The sequence below is a fragment of the Brassica oleracea genome, chromosome C2, assembly GCF_000695525.1.
Source record: "Brassica oleracea var. oleracea cultivar TO1000 chromosome C2, BOL, whole genome shotgun sequence".
Lineage (NCBI taxonomy): Eukaryota > Viridiplantae > Streptophyta > Magnoliopsida > Brassicales > Brassicaceae > Brassica > Brassica oleracea.
In genome coordinates, this window is record NC_027749.1 from 10,379,715 (window position 1) to 10,393,389 (window position 13,675).

A 13,675-nucleotide genomic window follows, 5' to 3' on the forward strand; every position below is an offset into this window, starting at 1 on the left:
TCTTCTTTACGGACTACTTGAAGTCCATGGTTAATCTTTCACATAACAAGAGATCCAAACTTTTCACACTCATCTTGAAACCCATGAATTTTTTTGTAACTGGTTCTAAATCCGCTTTAATTTGTCATTACACGACAACATTTGTCTACATCCCACTAAAAAAAAAAAACGTTTTTATTCAAAAATTCTCCAAAACTTACGACATGTGTTATGCCAGGCGGCAGATACTACGAAACACATGAAATTTGTTTATCTCTTTTTACTATTAAGTCTCAACAATCTATTCTCATCTTGCAACCAAAGACCAAACTCAATCTTCTCTAGCTAAAGTAACCATGTTGTCTCTTCAAGCTTCTCTCTGTATCTCTCTTATTTCCTTTTATTTATCACTTCTCAGCTTTGTCAATCTAAACTCAGCTTCGGATTCAAACTCTGGTCTCTGCACTCCTTATCCATGTAACCAACCGCCTCAGCCGCCTTCTTCTACAGGCTACTCTCCATATGGTAATCCTCCTCCGCCACCTCCCTCTACAGGCTACTCTCCATACGGTAATCCTCTCACCGCCTTCACCGCCACGTTCTCGCTGCCCTCCTGTTCCTCCGACAGGCTGTTGCAACCAACCACCACCTTCTACGTATTATTCTCCTCCGTATCCTTACTTTTATACTCCTCCTTATCCTTACGGTACTCTCGTCGGAGGAGAAAGCGGTGGCGGGCAAGGAGGAGGAGGTGGTGGAACCGGAGCAGCGGTGGCTCATCACTATATTTCTTCTTCCGTGACGGTTTATGTTTTGATGATTGTGGTATCGTGTGCTTTTGTTGTCGTCTAGGGCATGCATAGGTTTTGATAAATATTAGATATATCAAAAGCCACCTTCGTTTCTGTTATTATCTCAGAATTTTTGCAGTGTAAGTTCGAATAAAAATAATTTATGTTCTCTGAGCTTTGCCGTTCAACTTTTATTAGGGATACTAGATTCTTTTTCCCTGCTATGCTCGGATTACATGCTTCAAATTTGTTAATTTACAAAATTTTCTACTATATTTACAATATTACTAATTGTTTATAAAACATTTTAAAACACAATAATTTTATAGTTCACTTGCAATAATTTATTTTATTTGTTTTAATTTTTTAATGAAAGCATATTTTAAATCATGTGATACAAAATTCTAAATTGAAAAATTTTACTCGTGAAGGATCATTTTTTTTTAAAAAGTATTATATTATATTAAATTAAATCACATATTAATACAAAACTATACATGTGTTTAGTTGTAATTACAAAATTAGTTAGATATTTTAAAAGTTTGTTTTAGTTAAAATGAAATATAAATTTAATTGTAAAATAAACACGACATCAACTAAATATTTAAAAGTTTTCTTTAAGTGAAAAATGAAATATAAATTTATTTTAAATAAATTTGAAATTACTTAAATATTTAAAATGTTTATTTTAATGAAAAAATAAAAAATATATATTTTAATGAAAAAATGAAAAAAAAATGAAAATATTTTATTCAGATAGAATTTCAGAGTAAATATAGGAATATCTACTTGATTTTTTTTTTGTTTTAGAATAATTCAAATAATTTAAATATTTATACAAAAATTAATTTTAACAACTTTTTAAGAAGTGGTCCAAATTAAAAAATCACAGATGAATTAAAGTCATCACTTCTATTCTAATAGAATAGATTTATTAGATTTGTTTATGGTTCCGGGCTGTTGCCAAATCAGTGTTCATAAATTTGTTTATCATATTTTTTTAACTCCTAATTTTTTTTTTAGTTCATATTAGCCAATTTTTTTGTAACAAAGTTTATATTAGCCAATTTACGTACAATTATCTTAATTTTAATATGTTTCCTGCAACTCAAATATTCTTTAAGTAATTATCTTACCTAGAAAGATTTTCTTGTTAGAAAATAAGTTATAAAATTATTTTTATAAAAATATTTTTATAAAAATATTTTAGCCAACTATATAATTTAAGAATTTTTTATTTCTTTTAGATAAGAATCAGTAGGCCATATATTTAGAAAACAAATCCATCAAAAATACTATTTTGATAAAAACTCATTTACAAATGTAAAGTAAAATATGATTAATTTTATTTTAAATTTTAATTTATGAGTAATAAGATAAATTAATATATGAATATTTACATATCAAATATTAGATGAGGGTTCTAAATGATTTACTATACACATGCTTTTTATTTTGTGAAATAGATACATCAAGATCCACGCTTGTGTTTCTTTTTTGCTAATCAAATAAAAGTATAAAACAAAAAATAAATGAGCAAACCAAAAAGAGAAATAATGTAAGTGGATATTTAAACACTCATTGATCTAAAGAATGCCAACTGAAAACATAGTCAAAACTTGTTTGTTTGTATGACACACGATTGACTCATGAAGTAATGTTACTGGGAATTTGGTCTTGACATCCCAGTGTGTGCTATCAGTATAGGCATACGCTAGCTCGTTGTTGGTAATAAAATTACATAGGAATCGCTAGTGTTGCAGTGATAAACTAATCCTAGCTCAAATGAATAAGGAATCAGTGTTAGATGTTAAGTTGGTGAAGTCATGAAAAAAATAGAATTGCTTTATCCAGGATTTAACTTGACACAATATTTGGTTCTGTATCTATATTAATCACAGTTGCTTCCTGCCTTGTGCACCCAACTTTGACCTGGTACAAACATAGATCATGACAGGTTAGTTAATTAACTATAAATATCCAAACTTTGTATTACATGCTTCTGCTGCCAGAATTATAAATCTAGGGAAAAAAAAAGATTCCTGAAGTCAAGATCACATCCAACATGAGTTTGTAATAAAGATAGCAATATCGTTGCAGTAACATCCCATAAAAGGTCAGCAACTGGAGTTACGTTTTCAGTGTATTATATGACCAATCCAAGATGTATATAATGTACTAATGATCAAGCATGCATTCTCCAATTTTTTTGAAAAGGAAGTGGCATAAAATAATTTGAAAAGGAAGATATGTATACTTTGTTATATGAAGTCACCAGTCACTTACTTATTTGGTCCTTCAAAAAGTAGCAATATCGGGTCCGGGTAAAATGCCCAGGCCTACAACCTGCAACAAAAAGCCATTTCAGGACTCGAGTTAAAGATTAAATTAAATTTTGATGGCATACATCAAAAAAGAGATGGATAATTTTGTCAATTTGGTTGATGTGTTGAACTCTAGATCTGGCCTCGTTGACATAGCTGGTTCTGCTAATTCGAGATGTAATATTCCGCACAAAATAACATTGAAAACTTGACCCTTCTGTTTGAAAAAAAATATAGGAAATTCACCTTTGATTGATCAAAGTTCTGAGCTGGGAAGCCTTGAAACTGGGAAAGGGGAAGCTTCACATGATACAAAGGATTTCCCTCGATCAGCTTCTGCAACTCAGTATACATTATATTCCTGGCTGATTTTGTATCACCATATTTTAACAATTTCTCGTTTTCTCTGTGGAGATATCAAACACACACACACACACTCTTAAACACCAAAGTGTCTGCTTTCTAGAAAATTCAGTTATATAAAGTGAACAGAAAATTTACCTAAAATTCTCTAGAGTCAGAAGCTGAGTGATCTCTTTGTAAAGTTAGTTGAAAGCCGCAAAAACTTTCAGGTCTGTGGCTAATATTTGTGCAGATTTTGCTTTGTCATTTCTGCAAAAAATCATACAAACACTATTAATCAAGAAAGAGCATAGACAAACCATACATTCGAGCAATATTTTTTTTTTAAAACAAATCATTACCAATCCGGAGCTTCAATATACATCTGCTTCCTAATCCCAAAGGAAATTTTCATAAGAGTATCAATTATCATGACTAAATTTAAAAGTTTAATTTCGTCGATGTATAATATCGAATCAAATCAGATCAGATTTAGAACATTAAATTTAACATAAGCTTACCAAGAGTTTATGAAGAGATTCAATACGAAAGTTCTCGAACGAAAAAACATCTTTCATCTTCTGCTACGTCGTCTCTTCGGCAGTGGCGATTCAGTTGCAGGGATCTAAACGGCCGATTTAGACAGAGATTTGCGTACTCTGATCATAATAGAAACTCTAACTCTTCTTAAACACTCCTCGACTGGGTTTCGTGCATTTGAGTTGGAGTTTGTCCAGCCATAGCTGCGGTAGGTATTTTCATATAGGTTTTGAGAATACTTGAGCTTCGTAAGTGGCCAAAGGGTTATATAGATGGAGATGGGGAAGTTGAAGAGAGTCGCCAGGTTGGGGTTTTTGATCTGATTAAGGTGTTAATGGCTCTGAACGGTGGAGGAAGTGTATCTATCTAGCCGGAATTTTGAAAGACGGTCATATGAATTATTTAATGGTGTAATGTGATTTGCCTTAACTATTTTAAGCGTATAAAAATTGTAGAGGTTAGGGTTAACGAAGAGGGAGGAATATGATATGCTATTGGCTGGAATGATACATGGAATTGGTGTCAAGGCCCAACAATTTTTCATTAAGAAACTCATGATGACATGGCTAAACGATTGGCTCTAAATATTTTATCATACGTGGCATGTCTAAGAAGGCTTGAAATTAGTTGCTTTTATATAGTAGAAATTTTCATTAAGAAAGTCATGATGACATGGCTAAATGATTGGTTCTAAATATTTTATCATACGTGGCATGTCTAAGAAGGCTTGAAATTAGTTTCTTTTATATAGTAGAGATTTATTCCACGTCGAGAATTCTAAGAGACATTAAGTAATATATAAAAGGTTAAGGCCAATCCACTAATTGTCAATTGGTTTTAAGTTGGAAGCCCATAATAAACTTGAATCTAACATGGTATCATAAACCCAAATCTAACATGGTATCAGAGCCCATGTTCCTAAATATCCAAACTCCTAATTAATATTAACTCTTCCGACCGGGTATAAAGGTCGTGATTAACCATTCTGACCGAGTATAAAGGTTGTATTAAACTCGCTCGACCGAGTATAAATGTCTTAAAGTTCCGAGATTTCTGGCCGATAAGAGCCATCATCTCGAGGAGGGGTATTATGGATATATATATCCCACATCGGGAATTCTAAGGGACATTAAGTAATATATAAAAAGTTAGGGTCAATCCACTAATTGCCAATTGGTTTTAAGTTGGAAGTCCATATTAAACCCGAATCTGACAACTTTACTCTGGATAACCGATTTGGTTTAGTTCTAACAGAAAGGCTAACAAATTAATTCAAAATTTTAACACCAGCGTTAAGACAATGATCATCAATCACTTACTTTGTTAAAACAGGAGTACACTTATAAAATAAACCTAAAAGTTACACAATATTTATAGCCAAATGCAATTGAAAATTAAATTAGGCTTACATTAGAAATAATGTCTTTTCCACATGTTCATTGTTTTCTTAAAATAACTCAAACAAACTACAAATAAGGAAACAAATTATTAATAACTCAAACGAACTACATTGTTTTCCTAAATGTGATTTCCACGACTATAATAAAGGAACTACATCGATTTAGAATCCAGAATATTAAAACAAGCACAAAATCTTTGATTTACACCTATAATAAACGAACAAACATAAAATCTTAGATAAATATTTACGCCTACACTTGCAGAACAAACACAAGATCTTATCACATTTTTACCTTCTTTTTTTACTTTTCCAAATTACTTCATTAATTTTATTTACCATTATAATTCGATGTCATTTATTTTACGTATTAACCATAATAATTCTACGTGTCTAAATATAATTACTCCATTAGTGAAAAGAAGTCAAACCGGTTGACAAAATTATTTTTATTTGTTTACTAAATCATTTAGACATGGGCATTCATGTATTCGTTCAGATACATATCAGTTTTTATGGATATATATCGAGTTTTTGGATTTGAAGTTAAACTTTGTCCGGATATTATAAAATTTTGAACAAGATTCAAGTTGGATTCTTCCGGATCCGGGTAAATTTGTATGAACCTAAAAATATCTAATAATCTATATGTTTTAAAAATATCACTAAATAATTTGTAGGAACCTAAAAGTATCTAATAACCTATATGTTTTAAGAATATCACTAAAGAATTTATAAAAAGGTAAAAACCAAACCCGTCAAGCTCTAGTTTCATATTAATACATGAACAACAACTTAGGCAGTTAGAAAATACACAATAATTACAGATCTTAGTAGGAGAAAACAATTTGAAAACCTAATATCATATTTATCGTATCATGCAAAAGAAGATCTCTACCATCTACGTGGCATGTATATTGATCCACAACCATTGATTAGTTATTCAAATGGCCTTCAACCACGAAATTGGCTCATCTCCGGTTTTCGCTGACAGTAACGTATCGCGCATTCATGCGTTTCTTCAACTTCAAATTCTCGAACTAAATTCAATAACTGAAATTAATAATCAAACTAAATTAATGTGTTTCCATCTAATTACTTATTTTGTCCATAAAGTCTAAAGGATTGTAATAAGTATAAAGAATAACTCTCTTTATATCAACTTAAGAAAATAACTCAAAACTCAAGAACACAATACAATTTCTTCAAACTCATAAGTTATGCAACACCCTTGCATCTCCTTATATAGAAATTAGATAACTCATAATTTCCTAATCTCTATGAGTTTAACATATTTCTATATTTCCTTTTCCTAATCCATAATTCGGTAGGAAATAGGTAACTTGCTCTTCAAGTTATTTCAAGCTTAGTCTAACATTTCTCCCCTTAAGCTTGAACTCCCAATCTCTTATGTCATGAACACCAATCGAACTCCTCATTCCTTTGTACTTAAGTCGTCCAAGTAATTTAGTCAAGATATCCGCCTTCTGTTCATTCCCCGGAACATGCTCAACTTCTATGTATATGCTTGCTTCGTCCATGAAACACTGGGTTCTTAGTAAGAGCTATTGCAGATTTATTGTCAATCTGAATAGTGACTCTCTTACTCTTCTCATTGGTTATCTCGGAAAACAGGTCTTGTAACCATATTGCTTGCTTTACTGCTTCTGTGGCGGCCATGAACTCAGCTTCACAAGACGGAAGGGCCACTGTCTCATGCTTGCACGAACACCATGTAATGGGGCAATGATCAAAATAGAAAACGTGGCCAGTTGTGCTCTTTCCATCATCTTCATCAACATTATGGCTGGCGTCGCTATATCCTATAATACCACTTCTGTTTGTGTGTCTAAACACAAGAGCATATGCAAGAGTACCACGCAAGTACCTGAGAACTTGCTTAAGCGCATCACCATGAGATTCTTTTGGCTCCTGCATATAGCGACTAAGTAACCCTACACTGAAAGCGAGATCAGGTCGGGTATGAAGAAGGTATTGCAAGCACCCAATTGTTCTTCTATACTCCTTCCCATTGATGCATCGTTCTCTAGGGTCTTTTGAAAGCTTCAAGTTTAACTCCATAGGGACTTGAGAAGCATTACAATCACTCAACCCGGCTTCTTCCAAAATCTTCAAGGCATATCTTTCTTGTCTTAACATTATGCACCCATTGGTCTGAGATACTTCGATACCAAGATAGTAGGTTAATTTCCCAAGATCACTCATCTCGAACTTTGTAGCCATTTCCTCCTTGAACTCAATGATCATCTTCACATTGGTACCTGTGATAATCAAATCATCTACGTACACAATAACTATGAGAAGATGTTCTCTCTCTTTTCTCCGTCAGAGTGATGGCTCTTTTAAGCCCTTCTCAAACCTCAATCCCTCGAGTATCTCGTTTAGCTTATTGTTCCAAGCACGTGGAGCTTGTTTGAGGCCATACAACGCCTTCTTCAACTTGTCAACTTTATTTTCTTCTCCTTTAATCTCAAATCCTTCGGGTTGTGTCACGTACACGGTTTCCTTAAGTTCTTCATGTAAGAATGCAGTTTTCACATCAAGGTGATGAACTTCCCAATTGTTTGACGCTGCTAATGCAAGGATGAAACGTATTGTTTCAACACGAGCAACAGGGGCGTATACCTCATCAAATTCGACTCCATGTTTTTGCACATTCCCTTTGGCGACCAATCTTGCCTTGTATTTGTTGACACTGCCATCAGGGTTTCGTTTAACCTTTAAAACCCACTTCAAACCTATAGGTTTGCATCCAATAGGTGGCTCGACTATGTTCCAACACTTGTTCTTCGTTATGGAGTCGATCTCATCCTCACAAGCGAAGACCCATTCCCTTGAATCCTTTGCTTCATTGTAATCCCATGGTTCCTCATTGATCATGAGAAGAAGCCACTCTCCCTCTACTTCAGTAAGACAAACATAGTCGTTCAAATAGTCAGGTTTCTTACGGATTCTGCTTGATCTTCTTGGCTGATCAGAATCCCCGTGATCTTGATCTTCATCTCCATCGCTCTCACTCAGAGCGGTATCATCTATGACCTCTGTCCTTCCATCGTTCTCCTCTTCTATCTCGCTAGTATTCTCAGCATTGCTCATAACTCGAGCAACGCTATCACGCTCAATGGTAGCTTCATCATCTTGCAAACCATTGTTACCAACTCTATCATGCTCAATGGTAACCCAGAGTCTCTGTTTTTATCTTCTTTATTATTCCACTTCCATCCTCTATTTTCATCAAAAATAACATCTCTACTGATGACAATCTTTCGTGTGGCTGGATCATATAGTCGATAAGTCTTTGACCCGGGCTCTGTTCCTAAGTGTACCAACGTCCTCGATCTATCATCCAGTTTCTCTCTACCAACAGCCTCAGTTATCGCAAAACTTACACAACCAAACACACGAACGTGTTCGAGACTCGGTTTCTTCCCCTTGAACACTTCGTATGGAGTCGATACCACCAACGATCTTGTTGCGACCCTGTTTATGAGATAGGTCGCATGTCTCACAGCCTCTCCGCATAAATAATTTGCCATGTTCATGTGTTTAAGGATACTTCTGGTCATCTCCATTAATGTTCTGTTCCGTCTTTCCACCACGCCGTTCTGCTGCGGTGAATAAGGCGCAGTTAAGTGTCTCTTGATGCCTTGCTTCTCGCAGTATTCTTGAAACTCATGACTAGTGAACTCGCCACCGCTATCTGTTCGCAAAGTTTGTACAGTAGCCTGCGTCTCTTGCTCAACTATTGCTCTAAATCCTTTGAACTTATCGAAAGCTTCACTCTTTTATCTTAGTAGTACCGTCCACATATAGCGGCTGCAATCATCGATCAATACAAACACATATCTCTTATGTGCTGGTGTAGGGGGCGTGATGGGTCCACACAGATCACCGTGTACAAGCAAGCACAACAAGCATGTTTCCTTTTCTATCGTCAGCTTCTGTATCCCTGTAACCAATTTTTTTTTTATCATTGTCTTCATAGTGTCAGTGCCAATGTGCCCGAGACGTGCGTGCCATTTAGTTGAATCGGAGAAAGAAACCAGTTGTAGACACTTGATTTATTCGACCTCAAGAATCACTTTGTAAAGTCTGTTCCTTGACCTGTTGATCTTCACCAATAGTTGACCAGTTCGATCATATAATACCAAGAAATCATCTTTCATACGAACTTCACAGCCTGCTTCAGTGGCTTGTCCAAGGCTGATGATATTACTTTTCAAGTCCGAGATAAAATACATGTTGTGTAACACTTTCTTCTCACCATTCTCGAATATAAAGCGTATTGAACCCTTTCCAGCAATATCAATACGAGAATCATTACCAAATCTCACTTTTCCTGTAACCGTCTCATCAAGATTAAGGAAGAAAGATCAATTTCCATTCATATGATTGCTGGCACCATTATCAAAATACCACAGGTTGTCTGTATCCATATCAGCTTCAAACATGCTCGGCTTCACCTTCTTCTCATTTAAAAACACCACCTCGTGCATCATCAGATTGTCAGCTTCCTGTGTCTCATCATCCTTCTTCTCAATTGCTTTTTGAAGCTTTAGCAATCTATCAGGACAGTCTAAAGCATAGTGTCCTAGATTATCGCATCTGTAACACACCACTTTTGAGTCATCTCTTTCACCTCAGTATGACTGATAGTAGTAGGATCGACTACGACCTCTTCCTCCTCTACAATAAGAGCGACCACCTTGTCCTCTTCCTCTGTTACCTCGATAGTTCTCTTGAACAGGTTGTCTTGATTCAGTATTAGCATACATAAGCTTATTTGAGTCGTCTTGCTGCTCATCTTCTTCTTCAACAATTCTTTCTTCATAAGCTTTCAATCTCCCTACAATGTCTTCAAAGCTAGTTGTATTGAGATCAAGGACCTGTTTAAGGGCTGCGATGGTATGGATGTATCTCTTGCGTGGCAAGCTTTTCAAAAATTTCTTCACAAGTTTTGGTTCGTCAATAGTTTCTCCAAGAGCTGCTGACTTTGATGAGTTTCCGAAAGCTTACCCACAAACACATCGATTGTATCTGTCTCTTTCATCTTGATTATGTCGAACTCTGTCATCAAGGTTTGCAATCTAGCTTCTCCTACTCGATCAGCACCCACATGTCTTGCCTTTATAGCATCCCAGACGGCTTTCGAACTGTCAAGCTCTCCTACTTGTAAGATCAATGCTTCAGGTATAGATTGAAATAACAAAGCAATTGCCATATTATTCTTGTCTTCGTCTTTGCTCCCATGCTCTATCGTCTCCCATAATTTGTTAACCTTTAAAGCAATCTTCATCCGCATTGACCATACTGTATAATTTGCAGCTGTTAACATAGGGCACTTAATGGAGGACGGCCCGGTCTCCTTCAATTTGGTCTCCACGATTTCTTCATCCATCTTGTCTCCCACGATCGATTCTTCTCACGTTTGAAGTAGTGGCTCTGATACCAAATAAAGTCTAAAGGATTGTATAAGTATAAAGAATAACTCTCTTTATATCAACTTGAGAAAATAACTCAAAACTCAAAAACACAATACAATCTCTTCAAACTCATAAGTTATGCAACACCTTTGCATCTTCTTATATAGAAATTAGATAACTCATAATTTCCTAATTTCTGTGAGTAACATATTTTTATATTTCCTTTTCCTAATCCATAACTCGGTAGAAAATAAGTAACTTGCTCTTCATGTTATTTCAAGCTTAGTCGAACAGTCGATAGATATTACAATACACATTACACATCTACATGAAAAACTACATAAAATAATTACAAAATAGATTTTCAATAATTTAATGTTTACATAGTAGATGGGAGCAGAGTATGACATGGTCACAATTCACAAACTTGCAAGTCCATAACCATAACTTAAATTCATAGTTGATAGTATTAAATACTAAAACACAATCATAGTAAAAAATTAAATAAACACTTAATGGTACAATAGTAACGGCAACCACAATCCAAAGTCGGTATAAGAAAACATCATCTTAGTTTCAAGTTCCGAGCTCACACTCTCTGACAAATCTCTCAAAATTCCACACATCACATTGTCTCTCCACAGTCTCAACAATGGCGAAGAAGATGAGTACAGTAATCACCTCCAGCATTCTCCCCATCCTCCTCCTCCTCCTCCTCCTCGCCCTCGAAACACACGCGCACAACGTCACGCACCTCTTAGCAAACCACCCTTCTTTCTCCTCCTTCAACCATCTCCTAACCCAAACTCACCTCTCCGACGAAATCAACCGTAGAACAACCATAACCGTCTGCGCCGTCGACAACGCCGCCATGTCCGCCTTAACCTCCAAAGGCTACACCATCTCCACTCTCAAAAACATCCTCTCCCTCCACGTCCTCCTCGATTACTTCGGCGCCAAAAAACTCCCCCAGATCGGCGGCGGCTCAGCTCTCGCCGCCACTCTCTTCCAAGCCACCGGAGCTGCTCCCGGAACCACATGATCCGTCAATATAACGATGCTGAGAGGCGGCAAGGTCGGCTTCCGTCCCGACGGCGGAGATATGTCTTCCTTCTTCGTCAAGTCAATCGAAGAAGTTCCGTACAACATCTCCGTTATACAGATCAGTAGAATATTACCGTCGGATGCGGCGGCTGCTCCGACTACGGCTCCGGCGGAGATGAACATCACCAGGATCATGTCGGCTAATGGCTGTAAAGTGTTCGCCGAGACTCTTCTGTCTAACCCTGGAGCTTCAAAAACCTATCAGGTGCTTACTAAACCCTAATCAAGTACACGTAATTAGAAAATGATTATTTCAGTAATTAGCCATTTCGTAATTGAAAAACTAATTAATTAATATATGCATGTCACACTGTACGTAGAAATTAATTACAAAAATAGACGCTGGTACTAACATTACTAAAACCGTGATTAATTTTGATGTTTTGCAAATACTACTTAAGTATGAAAATAAAACATTAATCAAGTAATAGATGCATGTGGCGATATAAATGTACAATTAAATTAAAAGAAAAAGACATCAGGTACTTTCACTAATTAAACTCTGATTAGTGAATAGTGATAGTAGTTACTCTAATTGGAAACTATACTAATTATAGTATTAATTCGCATTGTTAAGTAATCATATTTAATTAGATAGTATGCATGTGGTTGTTCTGTTGGCTTGTAACCAAAAGTCAAAAGGTTTCGAGAGTAACCAATGTATTTAGTCAAACGTATTGACTTCATTACCAATTAAATTTATTAAAATTCTAATTAAAAGTCAAAAATCTATAGACTGGAGATTCAATTGTTGTTGTTTTTGGAATGTGTTTATGTTGTAACAGGAGAGTGTAGAAGGAGGCATGACAGTGTTCTGTCCAGGAGATGACGCCATGAAAGGATTCTTGCCCAAATACAAGAACTTGACTGCTCCAAAGAAAGAAGCTTTCCTCAGTTTCCTCGCTGTCCCGAACTACTACTCAATGGCCATGCTCAGATCCAACAATGGTCCGATGAACACACTTGCCACAGATGGAGCCAACAAGTTTGAGCTCACTGTACAGAACGATGGAGAGAAAGTTACTCTCACGACAAGGATCAACACTGTCCAGATTGTTAACACTCTGATCGACGAGCAGCCATTGGCTATCTATGCGACTGATAAGGTTTTATTGCCTAAAGAGCTGTTTAAGGCTTTGGCCGTTGAAGCTCCGGCTCCTGCCCCGGCACCAGAGGATGGCGATGTTGCGGATTCTCCTATACCGGCTAAAGGGAAAGCCAAAGGGAAGAAGAAGAAGGCTGCACCGTCGCCTGTTGATTCTTTTGGTGAGTCCCATTCACCTGCGGAAGGGCCTGATGGAGATGCGGATGATGAGAGTGCTGATGAAGCCAGTGCAGTTAGGATCGTGGGGGGAGCTAAGGCTGGTTTTGTGGTTGGCTTGCTCTGCATGTTTGCTTCTTCTTGGCTTATATAGGCCACTTCTTGTTTCTTCTCTTCTTCTTTGTTTTTTCTGTTCATTCTTATAATATAATATTCTCTTCTAGTTTATAGCTACTTCGGTATTTTCCGTTAACACTCCAACTTCTATAATGGTATATTTAGAAGAATTATATAACACCAAAGAATTTTAGATAGAATCAAACGTAAATTACGTAATAATGCAAATGAAACCACTTTAAAATGAGTAAATGACAATCAAATAATATATAAAATGAGAAAAACTGAACTTACATCCTTCTTATGTTTCACAAAATGATATTTTTGTTGAATGCACAATTATTTATGTAACTTCACAAATTATATTTATTTAT

At 35.8% G+C, this 13,675-nt stretch overlaps 1 long non-coding RNA gene and 2 pseudogenes across 2 annotated transcripts; 2 read left to right on the forward strand and 1 right to left on the reverse strand.

Moving 5' to 3' along the window:
* The first annotated feature begins 335 nt into the window (after nt 1–335).
* LOC106323408 lies at nt 336–831 on the forward strand (annotated as a pseudogene).
* Nucleotides 832–2,408: 1,577 nt separating this feature from the next.
* On the reverse strand, nt 2,409–4,406 carry LOC106326170. 2 transcript variants are annotated; one of them, XR_001267160.1, is made up of 6 exons: nt 3,958–4,406; nt 3,799–3,828; nt 3,596–3,706; nt 3,341–3,500; nt 3,057–3,116; nt 2,409–2,702 (listed from the first exon to the last, which is right to left on the reverse strand). It is a non-coding gene; the product is annotated as an uncharacterized LOC106326170 (long non-coding RNA). The 2 variants fall into 2 exon arrangements; XR_001267159.1 differs by lacking the exon at nt 3,799–3,828.
* Nucleotides 4,407–11,471: 7,065 nt separating this feature from the next.
* Nucleotides 11,472–13,338, forward strand: LOC106326563 (annotated as a pseudogene).
* The last annotated feature ends 337 nt before the right edge of the window (nt 13,339–13,675 follow it).